The sequence below is a fragment of the Marmota marmota genome, unplaced genomic scaffold (genome assembly GCF_001458135.2).
Source record: "Marmota marmota marmota unplaced genomic scaffold, marMar, whole genome shotgun sequence".
NCBI classification, from domain to species: Eukaryota; Metazoa; Chordata; class Mammalia; order Rodentia; family Sciuridae; genus Marmota; species Marmota marmota.
The window spans coordinates 13,390,404-13,403,675 of record NW_026000016.1 but is presented as its reverse complement, the minus strand read 5'-3'; the positions used below and the strand labels follow the sequence as shown (position 1 = coordinate 13,403,675).

General features: G+C 43.0%; 1 protein-coding gene and 1 long non-coding RNA gene across 2 annotated transcripts in view; one reads left to right on the top strand and one right to left on the bottom strand.

Annotated features, from left to right (window-relative positions):
* LOC125618455 overlaps window positions 1–6,194 on the top strand; it is an 11,191-nt gene extending 4,997 nt beyond the window's left edge. Inside the window, exons 2-3 of the long non-coding RNA XR_007349721.1 lie at window positions 3,123–3,128; window positions 4,922–6,194. This is a non-coding gene — a long non-coding RNA (uncharacterized LOC125618455). The remainder of the gene's footprint in view (window positions 1–3,122; window positions 3,129–4,921) is intronic.
* The window catches only part of Frmd4a (FERM domain containing 4A), a 574,514-nt gene that overhangs the window by 542,468 nt on the left and 18,774 nt on the right, over window positions 1–13,272 (bottom strand).

The following is a 13,272-nucleotide window of genomic DNA, read 5'->3' as shown; positions in this document are numbered from 1 at the left end:
ATATATATATATATATATATATATATATATATATATATATATATCTCCACAATGAAAGCTGCAACTGGCCCTGTTGTTTCTGTGAGGAGAGATGTATTGCAAACCTGAACATCCATACCTGCCCCTGCACATCCCATTCAGCCTCAAGAAAATATGAGCTCGGTGTTGCCTGTTCTGTTCTCAAGAGAATCAAGAAATGTGGGGTTTTATGTGACATTTATTTTTTAAAAATCAGATCTTCAATCTGGGATCCAACAATACTGTCTGCAAGGCACTAGTGCCTTGGGACCACCACTTTGTGACCTTTGAATTGGCCCTTTGCTAATTGGCTGGATTTCTGTTAGCACTATATAGGGGAAGGCAATTCAGAAGATAGAGGTGGAAGTAGGAAGTAGCAGAATTAAGATAAATGGGTGGAGAAATGACATATCAATGGTCAGGGAGGAGATGTTAGGAGCAGTATGTGGAACAAGGGCATTCAAATGAGTCTGGGGGACAAAGTGGAGCCATCGTGGCCTTCACCTGCCAGCCTGAAGCAAGGAGTCTGAGTTACTCACAGGAGAAAACAGTGTTTTGAGATCAATTTTATGGAGTTACCTAAAACATGGGGGCGGGGGGGGAAGGAAGTTCACTATAGATGACCAAACTCCAGCTGTGCAGGGCTGAAGCTTTTCCTTGGTCACAGGACATTCAATGCTCCAGTTGGGACAGTCCTGGGAAAATGGATACTTGACCAGCCTTTTAGAGACAAGGAGAGCTGCCAGGAGGTTGTTCCTCACATCTACAGACAAGATTACCAGATCCCTAAGCCAAAGAGCCTCTCTCCCATTCTGTTCTGGTAGACAACTTCTGGCCAAAAATTCCATGGAAAGGAACAGCCCGCCTTGCTTTGTTCCAGGTGTCCCCCCAAAACATACTGATTCAGTGTCATGAGCTCAGGCATATGGCCGGTCTGTGGAGGAGCTGCTGAGTAGGAAGGTATGGTGAGAAGGAAGGCTTGCTGCTTCTAGTGATAAGAAAGCCTCTCACAGAGGGAAGACTTCTAGAGCCTAGTACTTCACTTAATATTTGTAATGGCCCATTCAGTGAAAGTGCTGTTTTTAGTCTATCTTGCAAGTTGAATAACTTGCCCAGTGTCAGAACTCAAATCCAGTCCTTCCAGCCCCTCCTTCTGCAGGATGCCTTGGCCCCCTCCCCCAACTCCACTTTCCCTGCTTCCTCTGCCCTCTTGAGGGCTCTGGCCCTATACACCAATGCCCACCTCCTGGGAAGTAAATGAGCTGCCTCACACAAGGCATCAACCGCCACAAAGGAGCCAGTAGCTTAAAGGAAATTCAGAGGAGAGCCACATGAATAATTAAGGGCCGAGAAGGATTGATCTGTCGGGAAAGATTAGAAGAATTCAATATGTGTAGTTTGGCTCAGTTGAGGCCAGTGAGAGGAGGCTGGGGTGGGGAGGAGCAAGACAGCAAAGTCCTGCAGAGTAGGCTGGGTTTCTGCTGCCGCAGCACAAGCTGGCAAAGCTAGAGGAAGACACCACGAGAAAGAGGAGGCACACAGGGAAAGCTCTCCTTAGAACCCAGAGAGGAACGCAGTGTGCTCACCCTCCGTCAATGTGTAAGAGCCAATAGCTCCTTCTTCCCTTTTCCAAGTGGAATGCACTTCCCTAGCAAAGGGTTAAATTCAGGGTACTTGCTGCATCTCTCCAGCCTCCAGGTCTTCCCAAATCTCTCCCATTTGGAGTTGAGCTGCTTTATTCTATACTCAATTCTCAATTACCAAAAGAGAGCCGACCTGGAAGTGTTCTGAGCTAGCTAAGATGAGCACCAACTTTTCTAGGCCAAGAAGTATATAAAAAATTTGTCCAGTATTCATTTGCCTGAGCTCACACAAATGGATAGCTCATCTGCAAGTTTTTTTTTTTGCTTTTTTAAATTCCAGACTCACTCTATATTTATTTTTGTTTTAAGGCAATTTTATAAATCAAGCACGGGGCTAAAAGATGGCCTGTGGTAGTGACCAAGGCAAGCCCAGTTCCTGCCCTCATGGGATATACAAGCCAATGATGGAGATAGGTCTTCATGTGATATGCACACAGGTCATCCATGTAAATGGTGTGAATACTTTGAAGAAAAAGATCGTAGTGCTTATGATGCTCTAAAACAAGAAGACAGACCACCTAAGTCAATAGAGGGCTGCCTCCATTGCTCTGTGCCCCGGGGTAAGCAGCACATCATGGCAGAAGGCACAGCATAGGAAAACTCTGTCCTTATGGCATCAAGAATCAAGAGAAAGGAGGAAGGGGCAATAGAGAAGATGCCCCAGTGACCCACATCCTCCAGGCATGCCCCACCTGCCTAGAGTCACTATTCACTCAGTCCATTCAGACTAGGATGGATTGCTGAGGTTGCAGCTCTCACAATCCAATCACTTTACCTCTGAACATTTCTGCCTTAACACGGAGCTTTTAGGGGGCACCTCATATCCAAACTATTAACAGTTACCAAAAAAAGAAATCCCACCTTTTCTCCCTTAGGGAAGGTGATCTCTAGGACCCTGGAATGTCATGTTTAATAAGCTCATCTCTGTTTGCCTGAGGGCTTTGGCCGACAAATAGTCTAGTAATGTGATTTTTGATGGGAGCCTCAGGCTATGTCATATTCGACCTCCAGAAGGGTTAGAGACTAAAGGTTGCAGATGTTTGTGACAGAACACACAATGAAATCTCTGGATCCTACAGACTCAAGTGAGTTTCCTGGGGTGGCAATACTCTGTGCACATTGTCACACATCAATGCCAGGAAAGTAACCCTATCCTGAATGTATGGAGAGGACAATGTGAAGCCCCACTTTTGGCAATTTTCCTGCACTCTGCCCTCTGTGCTTCTTCCCTTGGCTAATATTAGTCTGTATCCTTTTCTGTAATAAACTGTAACCAAGAGTATAATTGCTTTCAGTGAGTTTTGAGTTCTTCCAGGAAATTACTGCACCTGGAAATTGCTTAGGGAACCTTTCAACCTTTCAATCGGTGTCATAAGCAAGATGGTCTTCTTGTAGGAAATGTCCCTCTAAACTCTTGCAGATGCTGAAAGAGAAAAAGTCTAAGGCAGAGGGCAAGATGAGACAAGAGTCCTCTTATTTTATTTTCAGTGTCACCCCAGTTTCCTAGTAGCAACAACCGATTTCTCTACATACCCCAAGCCCTTCCTCAGTTGACTGAATATTAGGTATTTTTAAAAAGTCATTCAGTATCTAACAATTCCTATTATCATTGTGTGTTTTTTTATAATTTCTTTTTATAATATCATGACCTATTAATAAAGCTATGCTCTGCATTTAGTTTTTATTTTTCTATAAGAAAACATGTTTTTCAATGTAATGGCAGGTTTCAAAAAATTGATAAATTTATTGTTATGGTTTTGATGTGAGGTGTCCTCCAAAAGCTCATGTGTGAGACAATGCAAGGCAGCTTAAAGGAGAAATGATTGGGTTACAGGAGCCTTAACCTAATCAATGAGTTCATACCCCGATGGGATTAACTGAGTGGTAGCTAAAGGCCTGTAGGGTGCTGCTGGAGGAGGTGGATCATTGGGGGAATGTCTTTGGAGTATATATTTTGTATCTGGTGAGTGAAGTTTCTCCTTCTCCGCTTTCTGATCATAATATGAGCTGCTTCCCTCCACCACATGCTTCTGCCATGATGTTCTGCCTCACCTCTAGCCCCAAGGAATGGAGCCAGCTGTCTATGGACTGAGACCTCTGAAACTATGTGCCCCCCAAAAAAAACTTTTCCCTCTCTGATTGTTCTTGTCAGGTCTTTTGGTCACAGCAACAAAAAAGCTGACTAAAATAATTTTCAATGGATCAGAAAAGATTTACAGACAGTAAATTTTATAAAATAAGAAGGTGAATTGAGCCATGAATATTTTTAAAGGTAAGTAGAAACGCCTAAAGGATGAGGAGGCTGAATTCTGAATGATGGGAACAGAATGGAGAAACTCAGAAAACAGCAGAAATCAGGATATCTAGTGGCCCAGGAAAGCCAGTTAGGAAGGCTTGAGAGATGGGATTCTTTCCCAGGGATTTTAATAGATAAATCTGGGGAAAGAGAACTCCAAAACCATTACTTGGGTCCAAATGGCAATGGAATAGACCTCATCGCAATGCAAGGGTTTGCATGCAGTGCATCAGATATCTTTCTTCTTAAGAACCTACCTGGGCCTGGCACAGTAGCAAGCCCCTGTAATCCCAGCAGCTTGGGAGGCTGAGGCAGGTGAATTGTGAATTCTAAGCCAGCCTTAGCAATTTAGTGAGGCTGTGTCTCTAAATAAAATACAGAAAAGGACTGGGTATGGGATTCAGTGATTAAGTTTCCCTGGGTTCAATTCCTACTACAAAAACAAAAATAAAAACAGAAAAACAACCGTACATGGATTTCACGACTCCAGCCCTTTCCTTAAATCCCTCCAGGATTTTCTTTTCCATTTACTGGCCCACAGGCAGTTCTAGGACACTGACAAATCTTGACACCTAGAGGCTGAACCGCCTGGTTTACAGAAAAAGTCCAAGTGGTAACTGTTGTACTAGGGTTCTCTAGAGAAACAGAATGAAAAGTAGATATAATTATAAAAGGGGGATTTATTAGGTTGGCTCACATGACCAGAAGCTGAATAGTCCACAATGGCCTCTGCAGGCTGGAGAGCCGGAAGAACCAGTAGCCACACAGTCCAAGGGATCAATGGGCTACCCCAGTCCAAGACCAAAGGCTTCTGGGGAATCACTGGCAGAGTCTGCTTTCAAAGAGTGAAGAAGCCAGAGTCAGATATCCTTGGAGGATCACAGCAGCAATCAAGAACCCACTTAAAAAGAATCAAGCTTGCATCTGCTGCTTCCTTGTTCTTCCAACTTTTATTCCATCCAAGCGATCATCCTATTGGTCATTGCTGCCCACACTTAGGGAGGGTCTCCATTTCAGTTGGCTATCCCACATGCCAATCATTCCTAGATACACCCTCACCCTCACACCCATAAGCCTCTTAATCATTGGCATCTCCCAATCCAATCAAGTTGACAATTCAAATTAACCATTACAATTGTTAAGAACCAAACTCACATGTTAGGGAGAGTCAACCCAAATTCAGCAAAAGAGCTACACAAGAAACTTGCTGACAGCTATTACTTATTGACTGAAGCCATCTCACTTTGTCTTAAAGAAACTTCATCCCAAAATAGCATCATGGTGAAGAGCAGGGGCTCTTTAGTCAGATTCCAGATTCTAATTCTGCCATAGACCTACTATATGATTTTGAGCAATTACTGAACTTCAATGTGCTTCAGTTACTCCACTGCATAAAGAAGATACTTGAGGTTTACATTAGTTAACTCATATGGATTTTTTTTTAGAATAATACCGAGCATATAATAATTGCTCAAAAAGATTATTATCATTAGGATGGCAGAGAATAGTGGGCTAAAGGACCATCTGCTACCCAGTTATAAAAGCCAAGAGCTATAGTAATTCTATTTCTAATATGGTACAACCATTGAGATTCTAGTTCCAGACATCTCATTAGTTGGGCAGGGGCAGAATACTTAGAAATCCTGACTACTGGTGGTCAGGTGTTTATCAATTAGAGTCACTGTCTACACCATCAAAATAGGGCCTAGTTTATCAGATGATATTTTATGTACTGTATCAGATAATTTTTGTTCTGAAATATCTTCATGGAACAGAACATGATCAGGAGCAATCCCTATACCAAGGTTCCAAGTCCAGAGAAAGGAACTTTTTAGCAACATTTAATGGCAGGACCCTTTGACAAAATGACTTTGAACTTGGAGGAGTAAGGGGCAGAGAAACCAGATGTTGAAAAGAAGAATGTCCCAGGCAGGAACCCTATTCTTCAAAACTTGCCCTACACTAGTGGGTCCCAGTCTTAGCTGCATAATAGAATCCCCTGGAGAAATTTTGTAAAACGCCAGTTTTTTCCACAGCAGGCCAATTTCAGTTTGAATGTTGGCAATTTTAATAAGCTTCCGCCAGGCACCCATCCCCATGATTCTAAGGTATAACCAAGGTTGAAAACATTGCTCTGGTCTACCTAACAGCTCCTCAAATTTTAATAGACACAAAAATCACACTATTTTTGCTGAAGCATAGATTCTAATTCATAGGCCAGGGGTGAGACCCAAGAGTCTGAGTTCTAACAAGCTCCTTGAGGATGCTGCTGCTACTAATCACTGGGCTGTGGTCTGGAGCTATCGCACAGACAGTGTTTGGAAAGAAACTCAAAGTGGGTGGTGCTCAGTGATTTCAGCTGGCTGCTTGGTCCTAGCACTGGGAAGTGCTCAATCCTAAGCGTACTGGACCCGAAGGAAGCATTAAAATCCATCACGTCCTTATCAGAACAATTGGGACCCTGGGCTAGGTCTGAGGTTGCACATACAGGCATCATGAATTCAGCTGTGTGGAGCTGGGCCAGTAGAGATAGAGGGTGACACCGGTAGCATCTATAGCTGGAATGAAGGAATCTGAGACTTATGAACAAGAACAAGTGGAGGAATTTGGTTAGCAACAGTTTTCCTCCTCCCTATCCCCGTATTATGGTTTGGATGTGAGGTGTCCCCCAAAAGCTCATGTGTGAGATAATGCAAGAAGTTCAGAGGAGAAATGATTGGGTTGTGAGAGCCTTAACCCAATCAGTGGATTAATCACCTGATGGGATTAATCGAGTGGTAATTGAAGGCAGGTGGGGTGTGGCTGGAGGAGGTGGGGCCTTGCAAGAGTGGCTTTGGGGTATGTATTTTGTATCTGGCAAGTGGACTTTCTGTTTCCTGACCATCATATGAGCTGCTTCCCTCTGATACACTCTTCTGCCCTGATGTTCAGCGTCACCTCAAGCACCCAAGGAATGAGGCCACCTGCATATGGACCGAGACCTCTGAAACCATGAGTTCCCCCGCCCCAACTTTTCCTCCTCTATAATTTTTCTGGTTGGGTCTTTAAGTCACAACAGTGAAAAAGCTGACTAAAACACCCTATAATCCCAGCCCCTGACAACCATCATTCTATTTTCCAGCTCTGTGAATGGTATTATACCGAGTGCCTCGTGTAAGTGGAATCATGGAGTCTTTGCCTTTTTGTGACTGGCTTCTTTTACTTAGCATAATGTCCTCAAGGTTCATCAATACTGTGTGTGCCATGTCACAACAGAATTTGACAAGAATTTCCTTTCTTCGTAAAATTGAATGATATTCCATTGTATGTATATACCACACTTTTATTTATTCCATTCATCTCTGATGGAATCTTGGGATGTCTACCTTTTGGCTATTGTGAATAATGTTGCTATGGAGATGGGTGCACAAATAGCCATGCAATATCCTGATTTCAGTTCTTCTGGTTGTATGCTCGGAAGTGGAATTGCTGGATCACATGATAATTCTATGTTTGATTTTTTGACCTGCCGTTTTGTTTTCCACAGAAGCTGCACCGTTTTTCATTCCCACCATCAGAGCACAAGGGCTCCCGCTTTCCCACATCCTCACCACATCCTTGCTTTTTTCTGTGCTTTTTGTTTTCTTGAGAGTTTCATCATGGTGAGTGTGAGGCGGTACCTCATTGTGGGTTTGATTAGAATTTTCCTAATGATCAGTGATGCTGAGAAGAGGAGTTTTGGTAAAAATGGGAAATCTTACTCTTGGCATTTACAAGATGGCATCTCATGATTGAAAGCCACAGTGTACACCATTATCTCATGTTACTTGCTGAGGCCCATCATTAATGTTGGTCTTCGTTTCCAGGGAGGTGGAAGAATGCTTGAATCAAGGGGCTATGCCATTCCTCTCCCATGGCCTCAGAGCACATGGCGTCAGGTTCAGAGCAACTCCTCTGTTCATGGGTCTTCTGCTGGATTTCCCCACCCCCACCCCATCACTCTGCCCACGGAAACTCTCAGCCTCAGGGCTCTGTTGACCAGCAAGGGGAGACTCCCCTCTCTCCCACAAGCATATGCAAAGTGGCAAATCAGTCCCTGAGAACAAATGGCCCCAGAGTAGCCCTCACCTAGTGGTGATGGGGAGCTAGTGAAAGATTTTTAGGAATATAAAAATACTCAGGGAAGTCTGTGCTTTTCCCTTGATGTATCTGATCGATTCTATTATTCAGGTTTCCCCCAAATATGTACATGCCCAAGGGATATTCTTGTGGCTCCTACGCTCACCATTAGTTATAAAATACATTTCCTGTATTGAATACCATACACAGAACATTGCTGAAAAATAGCAAAACTGTTTACACAGCTAACAATATGGTTTGTACCCCTTTGTGTAAAAAATCCTTGAGTCTCTAGTGCAACAAGGCAGCACATACTAGAACCCACGTGTCTCTCACACCAAGGAAACATCTTCATAGAGTTTAATGTTAGTAATAAGGTAATGCCTTTACTGATCACTCAATCCTAAGTGCCAGATGTTCCATCTGCTAGGTTCCCTTTGGTGGTTAGCTGTAGCTGCATAAATACCTGGTCTTTGACTAGCATAGAGACAGTGAACTATGAAAGCATCTGTTAGAGGAGAAAGATCCAAGTTCTTCCTAATCGGTATTGCATACCAATTTTAAAGTAGGAGTATGCAAATTAAAATTAGCCAAGTTCAAATGTGAAAGATGGCAAGGAGTGGGGTAATGTCTTTTCCCAACATACACAGGTCATCCACACTATTTGGCGGGTGGAGGGAGAGGGGTACTTTACCCCAGCCCTTTTGGCCCAAACTTTTTAAAAAACAAAAAAACAGGGTTTCACTAAGTTGCTGAGGCTGGTCTTGAATTTGCAATTCTCCTGCCTCAGTCTCCTGAGTCCCTCGGATTATAGGTGTGCACCACTGCACCCAGCATCAGCACTATCTTGGTGGGAAAATTGAAGGAGAATCCCACAGACTGCTACAAAAAGGAGCCAGAAATAGTAATTTGGCATTGTTTATAATATCACAAACAGCTCAGCAAGTGGAAATGACACTGAATTTATCTAATGTTGCATTTCAAGGCTATGGACATTATAATAGTGTGCAGTGGTCAGGGCTAAGAAACAGTGAGTTTCAAGTGCATGGATCAGGAAACTTCTCTACCAGGACTCCGCACATTTTCTTCATGGAGAAGGGGTAAGGGAGTCTGGTTTGATATTTTAAGTCCATAATTTGAATCTATGCTCCTGTAAGGAGAGCACTTTTGTTATCAAAAAGAAAAAATGTACAGGTAATGACTGAGTAAACCTTCAATGGAGTCACTTCATTTTAAGGTAGAGTGCTTAAAATTTTTATTTTAAATTTCTCTAACTCTTGAAAAGGTAAAATGATTTGTCCATTATCCAAAAGTCATGATTTTACTTTACACATCTGAAACTTAGAACCAACAGAAATTTCAGTATAGGGGCGAATAGGAAGCAGGAGACCAAGAACAATATTTAGCAAAACCATAATCCTATAAAGAAACAATTTTTTAGCTTCTAACAAGACTTCTCCCATGTCCAACATAGGGAACTAAAAAAATGCAAAATTCTTGAACACAACCATGTTGGTCAAATGCAGATGCTTTTGCTATTTTCGAATTCACTCATATTTATTAACCATTACTAATGCGTATTGATTTCGATTCTTGGTTTCTGACTTCTGATACTTCTCTTTGCTGAAACGTTTGCATTCATCTGTCACTGGAAACAAAACCCATGTTAGTAAATGCCTTAATTCAGAACCCAAGGGTGAACTGGAAAATCACACAGAGAAGAAAATCAACACCTGAAAAGGGGACAGGACTTTGCAGGAAGTCCTGACAGCCATTCAGTGGGAATGTCCCCAGGTGGACGATCACTCTCTCCAAAATGAACCATGTAAATATAGAGCATGAGCATGTGGCACATCCTCCACAGGCTGGCTTGAGGTTATCCCCGGCAACATTCACAGTGTTTTTGAAATCTACCTTGGGAAAGTACATGCTAAACCTCTGGGTCTTTTAATTCCAACTCTTACATCTTCCAGGGCCAGGCTGTGAACCTAAACTCTGTCCCTCCCACTGAAACACCTCCCTCACCTGCTACGTGCATTTAGCTAACCATGGAAGGAAACCTAAAGACACAAGAGTGGTTCCTTCCTGGGGTGATGACTCCTGTAATAGGGACAGTCAGTACCCACTTCAAGAGGCTGTCAGGAATAAGGAGAAGAGACTGGAAAGTCCCCAAAGACAAAATTTTTGTCCAGTAAGCAGTTCATTGCCTCCTCAAATATCCCTTCTTACCAATCTCCAGAGAAAACCAGGGAATTAGTCTTCGTGGAACCATGTCACAGGCACATTGGAGAGGAGAGGAATGCTTGCCTTCAATCCTGGGCCTCGTTCTTCACCAGGGTCCCTACTCCAGTGGCCCACTCCCTGAGCTCCCCACCTCCCCTGTTTCCCAATGGATTCACTATGTTGTTGAAAGTGGCCAAACTTTGGTGGCAAAGGATCCAAGGGACATCAGACCCATTTCTCCTTCCAAATCAACAAACTTTGATTCAAACAATAAAGGGAAAAACTTATTTCCAGGACTCTGAAGCTCTGTCTTTCAAACAAAGGAGGGCTTGCTCAATGAAGTTTCACTTCTAATAGTTTTGCTACAGTTCAAAGCAGCCATTTGGAAGAGCCTCTCAAAGTCGATTGATGGCCACATTGCACTATTGATTGATACCAATTGCAAACTCAAAGCTAATCATCCAAATCCTTTTAATTGGTTTTGAGTGACACTCTCTCAAATGAGTTTGGGAAGAGAAGGAAAAGAAATGTGCCAAAGAGAACTCACACAAAGAATATTTACATCCCATCTTTGTTTCATTCTCTGGCATAGATACAGACTACCAATTTATTATTATTATTTTTTTTCTTGAGGAAAGTAGTGAGAATGTGAACAGCAGTTGGGACTTTTCTTGTTCTGTTACCATAATTAGAAAAATAAACTAAAATTATGCAGGAGCAGATTGAGGGGAAAACACAGTCCTGTTTTTATATGAAATAGTTAGCTCTTTTAAATTCAAAGACACTCTCTCCCCCGCCTCACACACATCTTTCATCTCTGAGTAGTTATTGTAATTCTTGTAAGAATCAGGTTTAAAGCCTTGATTTTCTTTTCTTTTCTTTTTTTTAATATACTGGGGGATGGAACTCAGGGACCTTATCCACTGAGCCACATCCCCCCCTTTTTGCTTTTTATTTTGAGACAGGGTTTCACTAAATTGCTTAGGGTCTCGCTAAATTATTGAGGCTGGCCTCAAATTTGTAACCTTCCTGTCTCAGCCCCCTGAGTCTCTGGGATTACCTTCACATGCCACCGTGCCTAGCTAGAACATGTGCATTATTCAACAAAGCTCCAACTTGAATGAAAAGTAGGTTCATGGTCATTGCCTCTGTTTATTTGGAAACTGTGTTCGTTCAGCTGGAACTGGGAAAAGGCCACCACCCCATAATCTCAGGGTATTGACCAAATCAGTTGGGATGGAAGAAACTAGTTGAATTGTTTTCACAAAAATTGAAAAGATGACCCATTAAATAACCCACAGGTCACTCATCCTGCATGGCATCCTCTCCAGGCCACAGCTACTCTTGCAAAGAACCATGAAAATCCTTTCAGCTAATGCATGGTTTTTTATGTATTGGAAGAGTTTTTCAGGGATTTGGTACTATTTCCTCTTTGGTCTTTGCCTATTCCTCCGGGGGAAAAAAGGGAGGGGGTGCTTTAGGCAAACCTGGATTCAAACCTCAGTCAGTTCACAGATAAAGATGTTAGGGCAGAGAATTTCTCCACATGCCATCCCTGGGCCACAGAATTATCTGGAATTATTTTTGTTATTTTGTTTGCATATTTGTGCACCCATTTAAAAAATAAATTTAAACATTTCACATATTTATGGAGCTATCCCAGAACAAGAGAATTCAAATCTCAGAGAGTAAGCCCTGGAAGGTGGGTTTCCATATGGTTTTAGGTTGTCCAAGTTCCGAGAGCCCTCACCAGATCCAAGTCCACAGCCTTTGAGGCTCCACCAAGCTGGCATTTGAATCCCAGCCCCAGCCCTTCTCCAGGATCCATATGTAATGGAGTATGCAGGGTCCACTCAGGCTCCTTACATATCCCCAAACCCCTGCCACCATTTCCTAACTGGTGGCCCACCACCCTTTCCCCTTCCCAGTAAAGTCCTCTTTCATCATGTGCCCTCCTGCTCAAGCATATGTAGCAGGTCCTTTTTTGTTTTTTTTTTTTCCTATTTTAAAACAAACTTCTCAGCATATAATCCAAAGACTGAAGGAAGATCCCGTTGCCCCTGATTTCCTCCCTGTCTTCTTGGCCCTTCCCGTACTCCATCTGTCTGAACTCCCAGCACAAGTGATTGTTCTTCCAGCATGTCTGTGATGTCCTTCATCCTTGTCAACTCTGTGCTGGTATGTCACTCCCCAGTCCCTCTCTTCCAACCATGCAAGTTCTACTCTAATGTATCCTTGAGGCCCACCACCTCTGATGTCACCCTGACGCCCCTGTATGTTTCTTCTTTGAACCTCTGCAGCACATGGTTTATGCCTATCTCTCTTGGGCTCTCCGTTTGTCCTTGTCATTCTTTTCTTTAGGCACTCAATTTGCCCACAACATGACTCCCTGAATGGAGCAGTTCTTTTGGACAGTTTTCCGCTCCCCTCTGGCACCTACTGGGAACACAGTGGACCCTCAGTACTTATTGGATTGCTTTATTGATTCTCCCCTCCCCTTCTTCATGTCACCATGCCTGTGGTTTCTGGCTTGAAAACTCTTGAGTTCCACCTGAGGGGTCCCTCATGACTGGCACATGACAAGCACTGCCCTTGGTGGCTGTTCACCTGGAATTCTGAAAGAGCCTCCCACCTTCTCCCCAACTTTGGGTTCCTCCCACCACTTCTACACCATTCTTAGTTGAAGAAATGCTTGTTGGATACCTACCCAGGTCCTGCAACACAGCATCTCAACCTCTGCAGACTCAACAACTTCAGATAAAGTCACAAATCTTTGCAACATAAGAAGGGTCACATTTTAAGTGTGGAACATTACGAAGGTTCCAATTCCAAGCCAGAACATGGGCCATTTTGTTTCTATGGGACCTTCTTGCATATACTATTCACCTTCCATCTCCAAATACCCTGTTTAGCATATCACACTCATACTATTTCCTGTATAATATTATTACAGCCTTTTGTGCTGTGCTCCCACCCCACCCACCCAAACTCACA